Raw genomic sequence first — 12,558 nt, forward strand, 5'->3', positions numbered from 1 at the left:
TTCTTACTTAGCTGCCAGAGTCTTGTAACTGCCACGTGGGGAGCAGAGAGGGAAGGTCCTGCTGCGAGTGTGTCCTGGCATGTGTGTGATAAGGCCCTCTTTCTGACGGCCCTGCAAGAGGTTCTAGTGGGAGTCCTTCTGAAGGCCAAGCTCATGGGTGCTGCTGCTGCATCTTGGCATGTGCAACACTAGACGGAAGTCAGAAAGGACATGCTTAACTAGTAAAAGGCAACTAGTGGAATAATCCACAAGTTTGGTGCCGACTCCATATGGCTTGGATTTTAAACTATTATAAAACATCCTTCTATAATACCCTTTATCTTCATATAAAACCACTTTTTTTTTGTCTTGAGCGGAATTTGGAGCATGTTTTTCTGCAAATTATCATTCATATACTGGGGGATATTTTTCATTGCCGTGCAATGTGATCAGGTGTGAAGGGCGTTTTAAGCACTTCGTCCCAGCCTCTGCTGGATCTCATGGAGGAATCCAGAGAAATGCAAGCCACATTTCCTTCCGTAAGAAGCCTATAGTCTCACTAGGGGGAGGAAAAGAAGGAACTAGCATGCATTTAATGTAGAGAAAGAAGGAAATGGCTGAGTAGGAATGTTCTAAGGAAAAGGGAAATGCCACATGAGCTTGGGTGTGTAAGATGGTTGTGATTTAGGTGAAAACCTAAGGTGACATTTGTGAAGCAAGGAACAGCATGGACAAAGGTGGGAGAAAGAATAGGAGACCTTTGTGTGGGTGACAGGGGGCACATTGGCCTGGCAGGGGTGGGCATCCCTGAAAGTATATTTGGGAAAGGGAAGTGGACTCTCACCGGGGTGGCTTTCCTGCCCGGGGCAGGCGCTATCCTCCGAACATTGCTCCAAGCTCCCATCTTCTCCCTGCTGTTGATGCCACAGGATCCCAGCCGGCCTCCTGGGATCCAGCCTGTACTGCTTATATCCAGTGAAGTCATAGTCTAAAAAAATACTGAACTAACTCTGTCACCTCCCTACTGTAACCCCCTCCAAGCTTCCTTCCCTTTGCTACTGGGAGAAAGACAAGACCTTCAATAGGGTTTGCAAGGCCCTCGTTTCTGCCGACCTCCCAGCTTCATCCCACCTCCCTCACAGTCTCCGGCTGTCCCCCTTTCACACTGTCCCCTCAGACTCTTTGTTCAGCCACACTGGCCTTGAATCAGTTCCCCGGTGAGCCGTTCCCCCCCCCCCCGCCCCCCCCCCCCCCCACTGGAAGCTCTGCCTGTGCCACATCCTCCGTCCAGAAGGCTCTTCTCCACTTACCTCTTTGACTTATTCACCAATCTCTATCTTACATAGTGCAGCTCACACCACTTCCCAGGGGTGCTTTCCCTAACTCCTCAGACTGTATCCCATGTTGTATGCTCACGAAACACCCTGTGCCTCTGTCTCAGAGGACACATCTCAAGTCATGCTTACCAGTTGATTTCCCTGTTTTAATGCCTGTGAACACCACGAGGAAGAAAACACCTCAGTTTGCTCTCCGTTGTTTTTCCTGCCTGTAGCACAGTGCCTGACAAAGAGTCAACAAAACCCCCCTAGGTTAATGGGTGGTTGAGTGACTGGATGGGTGACTGAATAATAAATTGACTCTCAAGAGTTTGGATCAAATTTGATATCTACTTTCTCATTATTATCAAGTTTATCTGAAGACTATTAGTTGCTTTATTCAAGAGCTTCCTATGCCCGTCCTCAGCCAGTTAGCTATTTCTAGAACTGCTGTGTATGAGTTGTGAAACCAATTCAACACTCGCCCTTATCTTTGATTCCTCTGAGTCTTGCTTGTTTTAAAAATGGTGAGAGGAGAGTAAACACACCAATTTTGTGGTTTGGTTCATATTTTACTTTATCTCTTATTCTGAACATCTAAATGGTTTGAAAAACCAAACTTTCACATTTATATTGCTATTTTCATTGACAGATTTCTAACAGCTTTAAAAACATGTATTGGTACTTAAAATAGCATTGCAAACTACAAAAATATATCCACATTAAAGCTCTTTTTAGATATAGATGCTATTCACAGTTTCCCAATACAGCAGGAACAATTTCAAATACAGATGGGGATTTTGATTAAACCCACTAAATTGACTAATGGTGAATTCCTCCAAGACACACCTGTCATTCTAAACCCAACAACAGCAATGTTTGGTCAAAGAATACATGGATTTAGGGAGTTCTGAAAAGTAAAGGATTTGAAACATTTGCAAAGAAAAAAAGGCAGGATAACGTTATCTATTGCTGACTTCTTCAGAAATATAATTGGATCTTCAGCTCCACATTTCTTCCTAATATATATATATATATATAAAGCTATACATTTTCCTTTAAGCACAAGTTTTTGCTGTACCTTGTGAATTTTTTATGCCATATTTTATTTTCACTTCAAAACATTTTCTAATTTCTATTGGAATTCCTTTATTTGACCATGTGTTCTTTACAAATGTATTGCTTAGTTCTCAAGCATGTGACCACTTTCTAGTTACGTTTCTAAAAAATTTACTATTGATTTCAACTTTTATTCCACTGTGGTAACAGGACATTTTCTATGATTTCAGTCCTTTGCCATTTGTTGAGATTAGCTGCATGATCTATCTGCAAAAATTTAGTTTTTATAGATGTTCTGTGGGCATTTAAATACATATACTTATATGTGTGTAGTATTATGCATATGTTAACTAGATCAAGTTTGTTGTGTTATTCAAATCTCTTATGTCCTTCCTGTATTTACTTTAGTCTGTTTTATCAATTACTGATAAGTGCTCACTAAAATCTCTTAACTGTACTTGTGGACTTGTCAGTTTTTACTTACTATATTTTGATGATGCATACATGTTAAGAATTATTATGTCTTCTGGGAAGATAAGCACTTTCATCACAGAATGTCTCTATCACCTTTCTTTTAACCTCTTATGATTTCACCATAGCTATATCAGGGTTTCTTATTTGGTGGGAAGATCATTTTACATGGTTTTTCTATTTCTATTCTTTTATTTTCAACTTGTCTTCTTATATTAAATTTGTGATTTCTAAACAGCATATAGCTTTTTTAGTATCTTTTCTTACAGTCTCTGTGTTTTAAGTAGAATATTTGGCTTGCTTACATTTAGTGTATTTGTTGATATACTTGATTTTTCTTTGTCCCACCTGATATTCATTACTAGTTTCTCTTTTCTAGTCATCTTTTGGGTCAATGTATTTCATTTCCCATTTCTCTCTTCTGGCTTGCAAACACATATTCTTTCATTATTCATTTAATGGTTACACTAGAGATAATAATGTGCATCCTTAACTTTGTTAGTGTCATCTGTAATTTAGTACTTTTAAACTTCCTGACACTGCATAGATGTTAAAAGACTTGTTCTTTCATCTTTTTATGCTGTACTTGATGTGCATTTCAATTCTGTCTATATTTTAAATCTAACATGTCATTTTTATTGTAATATAAAGTCAATAGCAACTTAGATTTTCTTTACATATTTACACTTTTCAGTATTCTTTGTTTCCTATAATCCCATATCTCCAACTGAAATAATTTTTCTTCTACTTGAAGAACCTTCCATTAGTATTTCTTTTAGTATAAATCTGGTAGGGATCCCTGGGTGGCGCAGCGGTTTGGCGCCTGCCTTTGGCCCAGGGCGCGATCCTGGAGACCCGGGATCGAATCCCACGTCCGGCTCCCGGTGCATGGAGCCTGCTTCTCCCTCTGCCTGTGTCTCTGCCTCTCTCTCTCACTGTGTGCCTATCATAAATTTAAAAAAAAAATTAGTATAAATCTGGTAGTATTTTTTGATAGAAAATATGTTTATATTGCCTTTATTTTTTCTTCTGTACATTTTAAGAGCTTTTTATTTTGCTGCAATTATACATTCAAAAGAAGTTACAAAACTGGTATAGAGAGTTCCCATGTAACCTTTATCCAGTTTCTTCTAATGGTTGCATTTTGCACAGTTTTGATAGAATTTTAAAGCTGTCTTCCCAAGATTCCCATCCCTTAATTACCCAAACACTAATCTAGATACTGCTGTGAAAGAACTATGCATATCTCATAAAATTTATGTATCTTAAAATAGGGACATTATCCTGGCTTGTCTAGGTGGATCTAATCTAATCATTCATTTTTCTTGAAAGGAGAGAAATTCCTCCAATTGGAGTCAAGAGAAACAAAGGAGGAATGAAGCAAAAGGAGAGGTCAGAAGATTCAGAGTGAGAAGGACTTTATCTGTCACTTCTTTTATGAAGATAAAGAAAGAAGTCCATCAGACCAGGAAGTACAGGCAAGCCCTGGAAGCTAATTGACTGCAACCAATAGCTAGCATGGAAACAGAGATCTCCATCCTAATACCACGTAAAACTGAATTTTGTCAATAACCTGAAGGAGCTTGAAAGTGGATTTAACCCAGAACCTCTAGAAAGGAGTTCAACCCCACCAATACCTTGATTTTGGCTCCATGAAACCAGGAACAGAGAATCATCTGAGTCGTATTGTGCCCAGACTTCTGACCTACAGAAGAACCATAAGATAATAAATTTGCATTGTGTAAGAACACTAAATTTATGGCATTTGTTACTTAAACGATAAAAAATAAATATAACATCCATTTTACAATATCAAATCTAGGAATTTGATATTGGCACAGCATATGTGTATAGTTCTATGACATTTTAGCATATGTAAATTTATGGAACCACCAATGCAATAAAGATATCATTACAAAGATCTCCCTCACATTACCCTTTTATAGTCACATTTCCTTTACCTGATCCATTTCTAATCCTTGGCATCTACTTATCTCTTCTTCTGATATATAATTTTTAAATTTTTAAAAATGTTATATAAACAGAATCACAGGTATGTGACTGAAGATGGTCACCCCCCCCCCCCGCCAACGGAGCATTATGACCTTAATAACCATCTAAATTGCTACACGTATCCAATTTTTTTTCCTTTTCTTTTCCTTTTCTTCCTGTGGTATAAAACATGCAACATAAACCTAAATGCAACCATCATAACTATTTTTAAGTGTAGAGTTCAGTAATGTTAAGTATATTCTCATTGTTGTGAAAGAGATCTATTAAACTTTTCATCTTGCAAATCTGAAACTTTATACCCATCAATTAACAATTTCCTCCCCCTCCCCAGCCCCATTTTACTTTCTATTTCTATGAATTCGACTCCTTTGGTACCTCATATAAATGGAATCATGCAATGTTTGCCTTTTGTGACTAACTTATCTAAGCATGAAGTCCTCAAGTTTCCTCCATGTTGTATTTTTTATTTTGAGTACTATTTTATTTTTATTCATTCATACTATGAATACACCACAGTTTGTTTAGCCATTCACCCATCAAAGGACATTTTGGATGTTTCCAGGTTTCAGCTATCACAAATAAAACTGATACAAATATTTGTGTACAAGCTTTTGTGTGGACATAAGTTTTTATTTCTTTGGGATAAATGTCCAACAGTGCAATTGCTAGGTCAGATGGTAAATGAATGAATGTTTTATTTTTTAATTTTTTAAAGATGTTTATTTATTTATTCATGAGAGACACAGCAAGAGAGAGGCAGAGACACAGACAGAGGGAGAAGCAGGCTTCCTGCGGGGAGTCTGATGTGGGACTCGATCCCGGATCCCAGGATCACGCCCTGGGCTGAAGGCAGATGCTAAACCACTGAGCCACCCAGGCATCCCTGAATGAATGTTTTAAAGAAACGATTAAACTATTTTCCAGAGTAGTTTACATTTTACATTCCTATCAGCAATGTGTGATGAATCCAGTATCTCCACAAAAATTAGTATTTTCACTTAAAAAATTCTTCAGCTGTTCTCATGGATGTGTAGAGATAGTGCATTGTGGTCTTATTTACATTTCCCTAGTGGCTAGTGATATTGAACATCTTTTCATGTGGTTATTTGCCATCTGTACATATTCTTTGATGAAATGCTTCATCATGTCTTTTGCCCATTTTCTAATTTGATTATGTGCTTTTTGTTGTTGTTTGCCATCAATTTTTTTATAGCTCCTTAAATGTTCTAGATATAGTTCTTTGTGAGATATGTGGTTTGCATATATTTTTTTCTAGTCTTTAGTTTGCTATTTCAAACTCTTAACAGGGTATTTCCAGAACAAAATTTTAGTTTTACTGAAGTCTAATTTATCAATATTTTCTTTATGAGTTTTTCTTTTGATTTCATGTCCAAGAAATCCTCACAAAAGGTCCTAAAAATTTTCTCTTATACTATGTTCTAAAAGTCTATTGTGGGATCCCTGGGTGGCTCAGTGGTTTAGCACCTGCCTTTGGCCCAGGGCATGATCCTGGAGTCCCAGGATCAAGTCCCGCGTTGGGCTCCCTGCATGGAGTCTGCTTCTGCCTCTGCCTGTGTCTCTGCCTCTCTCTCTCTCTCTCATGAGTAAATAAATAAATAATCTAAAAAAAAAAAATAAAGGTCTATTGTTTTACATTTTCCATTTAGATCTGTGACCCATTTTAAGTTACTTAATTTCTATGTAAGGTCGTGATTTAGACTGAGGTTCATGATTTTGCCAATGTCTATCCATTATTCAAATATTTTTTAGTCATATCCTTTTTCTCCTCTACTCCTAGGATTGCTACAACACGTAATATTTGATATTTCACTTCCATAGGTTTCTCAGGCTCTGATCATTTGTTGTTATTTTAGTCTATTTCTTTCTGTTGTTCAGATTGGGTAATTTCTATTGTTTTGTTTTCAAGTTCACTAATTTTTTCTCTCCTCTGTCCTTTCTATTTGCTCTGAGCTATCCAATAAGTTTTTTGTTTGGTTATTGATTCTTTATGTCTTCTGTTTCTTTGCAGAGACTTTCTATTTATTTGCCAAGATGTTGTATTTTTTCATTTGTTTCAAGCATATTTATATTGCAGCATCTGTGCCATATTGGTGTTAGTATCTGTTGGTTGCCATTTCTCATTCAAATTGAGATTTCTCTGATTCTTGTTATACCAAGTGATTTTTAAGTATACTTGTGTGTTTTGGGTACTATGTGAGACTCTGGATCTCAGTCAAATCTTGTGTTTTAGCTGACCTCCTTTAAAGCTGGGGTGGTAGGGAGAAGAAGGTGCCACCTCATTATTGATAGGGAGGGGGAGAAGTCCAGTTCTGTTTTCTTTCTTTCTTTCTTTCTTTCTTTCTATTTTTTACAGTTCTGTTTTCAACCTCTTTCAACACGCTGGCAGGGGAGCGATTCCTTATTATTGCTAGGCAGAAATTCTGAAAGTTCTGGCTATCCACTAGGCTTTTGAAGTGCCATGCTGGCTGGGAAGGGCGGACCATTGGCTTCCAGCAACACTGACACTGTGGTTGGGGGACTCAAGGGCAGAGGGAGGGCGGGCCTCATTACACCTGGAAGGTGATAGAATTCCTGACTCTCCAGGGAGTCTCTTTTGACACTTCCCCAGTGGGGAGAAAACCCCATTACTGATTGGTGGGGGAGGAATTACAGGATCTTCCCTTCCCCCGTGATTTCCACTGACACCACTACTAGACGGAGGCTTGTTACCAGTTGGTAGGAATGTAAGTCATGTTTACCAATTGATCGTCTCAGACATCACCATGATGGGAGTTGATGACATTAGTTATAGGTACATAAAGTGAAAGTCCAGTCTCCCCAGCTGGACTGTGTTGGTAGAGGTGGGGTTGGGATCAGGTTTTCCTGAGTTGTTTGCTTTAAGGAAGGTGATTCTTGTATAGAATTGTCTGTATTGCTAGGCTGACCTTTTTCTGGTCATTTGGCTAGAAAATGGGCTTTCCTTGAGACTCTGCTGTTTGTACCCATTGGTATTTTGTGATGCTCCTTTAGGTTGTTTATTTGATTATTTTCCCACCCAAATAGCTATTAATTAGGATCTTAAATGTTTGTAACATAGATTATGCTAGAAATTTAAAATAAAAAGCTTTATACCAATGTCATTATGGAAGGCTAGGGCAAATATCTTCAAAGTTGTGACTCTTAGCTACCAAAACCAAAATTCTACTAAAATAAGGTGTTTCTACTTTATGATCATAATGAATAAAGTATTTTTCTTTTAAATCCATGAATGATTGGGATGTGTTCAAGTCAAATATTTGCTTAAAACTTTGTATCATTAACATATAATATTATATAAGATATAATAGCAATTTTCTTTCTTTATTTTTTTTTTTTAATTTTTTTTTTAAAATTTTTTATTTATTTACGATAGTCACAGAGAGAGAGAGAGGCAGAGACACAGGCAGAGGGAGAAGCAGGCTCCATGCACCGGGAGCCCGACGTGGGATTCGATCCCGGGTCTCCGGGATCGCGCCCTGGGCCAAAGGCAGGCGCCAAACCGTTGCGCCACCCAGGGATCCCTATAATAGCAATTTTCTTGATATGTATCATAGATTGTGAGGAAAATAAGGGAACCTGGCAACAAAAATCTTCTTGGATTTAGTATTTAGAGCTGAATAAAATATATTATTTTTAATTTAATATTTATAAAGCAGTCCAATATCCTGTGGGTGGTAGCAAAGAGCATATGAGGGTAGAAAGACAATGGCATTCACCTCATATCATCTGCATGAAAATCCTTTTGGCAAAATAGTCTCAAGTATGGATTGCACATCAGGTATTTGTTTTTACTTGATTTTCAGGTAGGAACAGTTCTGGAATAAGGCACCTCATCTTAACATTTTCCAAATAACCATCATCTAGGATTTGTTCAAACAAGAGACAGTTCATAATTACCTCAGAGGTTGTTGCTCTTTGAAGTAGGAAGAAAAGGCAATAGAAGCCAGATTCAGCCATCAAGTACCCTTCTCTCTCCTAAGATCCTCCTAGAGTTATCCCCATATAGGATCATAGTTGGCTGTAAAGTGAACTACCTTATGTTGTTAAATCTTTACAGATTATTGATTAGAAGTATAGACTTTGGAAACAGATAGAACTTGCTTGAATTCTGAGTTTTACCATACTAAATGCTTGAAGTCAACAACTTATTTAGCATTTCAAAACCCATTTCTTCTTCTAAAATGGACAATAGATGTTCTCATAATAATTTAATTGGATGTAATAATCAAATTAGAGTATGAAAGTGTACTTAGGACACTATGTGGTGTATACACTGTATCTTTTGATTTATGATTATAAGGAAAGAAAGAAAAACAACTATCTCATTTAGAATGTATCTATTCTCCTGGAACTTCTTAAATATCAGATAAAAGAAAAATGGCCCCTTTGGAGTGGTGTCTGGGATTGCTATTGATATGGAGTCCTCTATCTTGGGAGACTCACATATTAGCAGTATGCATCTGAGCATTATGAACTTTGAGTTGGGTTAGCACAGAACTCTGCAAAGACAAAAAAAAAAATAGATAGCAGGAGTCTGCTTCTCCCTTTGCCCCTACCCCTGCTCATCCTCTCTCTCTCAAGTAAATACATTTTTTAAAAATCTTTAAAGAATTCATGTAAGTGATATTTCGTTTGTACTCTTTTGTGTTCGACGCTTTTCACTCACTATATTGATTTTAAGATTCATTCATGTCATCTCATGTATCATTTAACAGTAGTTTGAGCTCTCACTCTTTTTTGCTTTGTAATATTCCATTATTTGAATGTACTATACTGTGTTTATCCATTTACCTGTTGAAGGACATATGGACATATGGGTTGTTTTCAGTTTGGGGATATTATGAATAAAGCTGCTGTGAGCATTTGTTTAAAAGTCATTTTGCTAAGGTATTTTTACCCACTGATATCTTATGCACATATAAAATATGTGCATGAGATACTTCATGGAAATATGAGAGGAGATATACAGGTTGTGGTTATAACTGCCTTGCTTTCATTATCAAAAATTTTTCTCCATTTCTAAAGATGATATGATATTAGCCTTTAGGTGTCAGGAATGTGGCAGTGTGCAATTTGTTTAGTAGTGACTATGTTGTTCGTTACTCTGGACACATGGGAGTGACTAAGTGTTTTTGGTGGTTGTTTCTGCTTTAGTTTTATACTTCTCAGTCCTCTGTGACATGGTTGGTAATGTCATATCTAAGAAGAGGTAGGAGTGTGGAGTGTATTGAGTACTTCCCTGAAGACCAAATTATAGTATTTTTCACTGGGTGGTTTTCACTTCTTCTCCTTTTTATATTCAGCTTTAGTTCTTTTTACAAGGTCTTATTCACTGACGCCCTGGTGTTTCCTTCACCATTAGCTTCAGCACTGAAGCTACCGGGAAAAGAGCTGAGAAGAACCAGTTTTAACAGTAGAGTGATACATTTTAAACTTTCCTTGCTTTTACCTTAACCCATGGAACGTTTGATGAGCCTATAGTCCACATAAGAAATGGCTTTATTCCAAGAATCAGGGCCAATGATTTACTTGCTTTCCAGATTATAGGGAAATTACAACTTCTTCTCAGACTTGGTGTTTTCCATCCATTTAATTGTTTTATGCTTTTACAATCACTCAAATTCATTTATTTGGTTCTCACTACCATGAATATCATGCCGAAATACCTTCCTACTCAGGAATCAAAACCTCAAATACTGCAGCATTCTTGGAAGCTTTTCAAACCCTCAAACCTTCAATAATATAAACTCTGAGAATCAAAGATCAGTAGATATAGCAGCATCTAGACTTCAGCTCTGCTTGTGAAAGATTCAGAGCATTCAAAGGCAAAATGTATCACTCAAGGTAGTAATTACTGAGCTCAACAGCCTATTGTTAGGATATTAAATTAAGGCTAAATAAGATACCTAACCAAACTGCCTCTTAAAAATAGTGACTCATAGCCTAATTGATGTGAGAATCAAATAAATATTATGGAACTCCTTTTAGGGTGAAGGAATTCCTTTGAATTTAAGTTTCACTTAATGGAATTCATTGAACCTCTTCAAAATTTTCCATAAAATGTCCAATAAAAAGCTTGAAGTCTTGAAAGAGTTTAAATCATCTTTTAAAAAAGGATGGTGAAACTCTCTCCCTTTTCCTCCCACCACATGAGAGGAGGAATGTAGTGCTGTAAATTCCCCTGTAATTTTAACCATGGGACCTAGATTTGGAGGAGAATGTCTAGTTAAAGAGTGCAAGCTGGCACAACGCTGTCCAAAGCATATAAGAAAGTGAGTTTTCAAGGGTTCTACTGACGTGCAGTTGAATGGAGGGACTTTACACATTAAACAAATCAGTCCCAGAGTAAATGTTCATTCAGTCAGCATGTGGTTTTGTTTTCCTTACGAGAGTGTTGGTTTGGTAAGTTCTTTCTTCTAATTTGCTCTCCAGGTTTTTCTTTACTTATCAGTTTTTGTTTTGTTGTTGTTTGTTTGTTTTTGTTCTACACTGGCAGTTTAGAAGGGTTTTTACCTGTTAGTCAATCCTGATGACTTTTGCCACTATAACTAGATCCCTTCCAGTTATGTTGAGAGAGGGTTAGAGGAAGTCTTAATGTGAAGCAGAATGTGTAGAGTATTTGACATCACTGAATAGAATTTAAGTCCTTCTATGCTGCATCTAGAGATGTGTTTTTCATCCAATTGTTAGCATTTTGATTTTCTGCTTTCTCACTTTGAAAGAGAGGATAAGAATAATTCACTTAGAGGAATGTTGTGTAATTAAAAGAGATATGTATGCAAAGAGCTAGGTAGGTAGTAAGTGCTAAAAAAGAAGTTTACTTTGACAGTTTATATTTTAGAAGACTATTTTCTAGCCTTCCCCTTTTTGAAAATTATTGCTTTCAGTTTGAATATGCCTCTAGGTACCCGTCAGAGGCAAGTGTTTTGTTTTTTCAAAAAGGTAATATCGTTATAGGTTTACTATGTTTAAAATTCTTCTCATATGCAATACATAGCCTCCAATTAAAACTCTAAGTCATTTGAAATGATAAGACAATAAGAAAGAAAGAAATTTAAATATAAGACAACAGAAAGGGAGAAGACCCACTTGGCCTTAAAATATGGAGCAATCAGACAAAACTTTTTAAAAAATATTTTATTTATTTATTCATGAGAGAGAGATAGAGAGAGAGAGAGAGAGAGAGAAAGAGAGGCAGAGACACAGGCAGAGGGAGAAGCAGGCTCCATGCCGGGAGCCCGACGTGGGGCTGGATCCCAGGTCTCCAGGATCACGCCCTGGGCCGAAGGTGGTGCTAAACCACTGAGCCACCAGGGATGCCCCAGACAAAACATTTAAAATAACTATTCTTAATGTATTCAAGGAGTGAGAAGACCAGACTAGGGATTTTGGGAAAGGCTAGTAACTCTTAAAATTCCAAAAGAAGTTATAAAATTGGAAAATTAAATATCTGATATTGAGAAAATGTGTGGCGTGTTAAAGTAGATTAGATATAGCTAATGAAAAAGAACAGTAATAGGAGGATAAACCAGAATAAAATATCTAGAATGAAACCTAGAGAAGCAAAATAGTGTGGAAAATAGAAGAGAAGGGTACAAACTAAAATATACAGCAAGAAGGTCTTATCATGGAATTGGAACCCTAGAAAAAGAGAGAGAGAGGAGTGCCTGAGTGGGCTTCA

Source organism: Vulpes lagopus, chromosome 24, assembly GCF_018345385.1.
Source record: "Vulpes lagopus strain Blue_001 chromosome 24, ASM1834538v1, whole genome shotgun sequence".
Classification (NCBI taxonomy): domain Eukaryota; kingdom Metazoa; phylum Chordata; class Mammalia; order Carnivora; family Canidae; genus Vulpes; species Vulpes lagopus.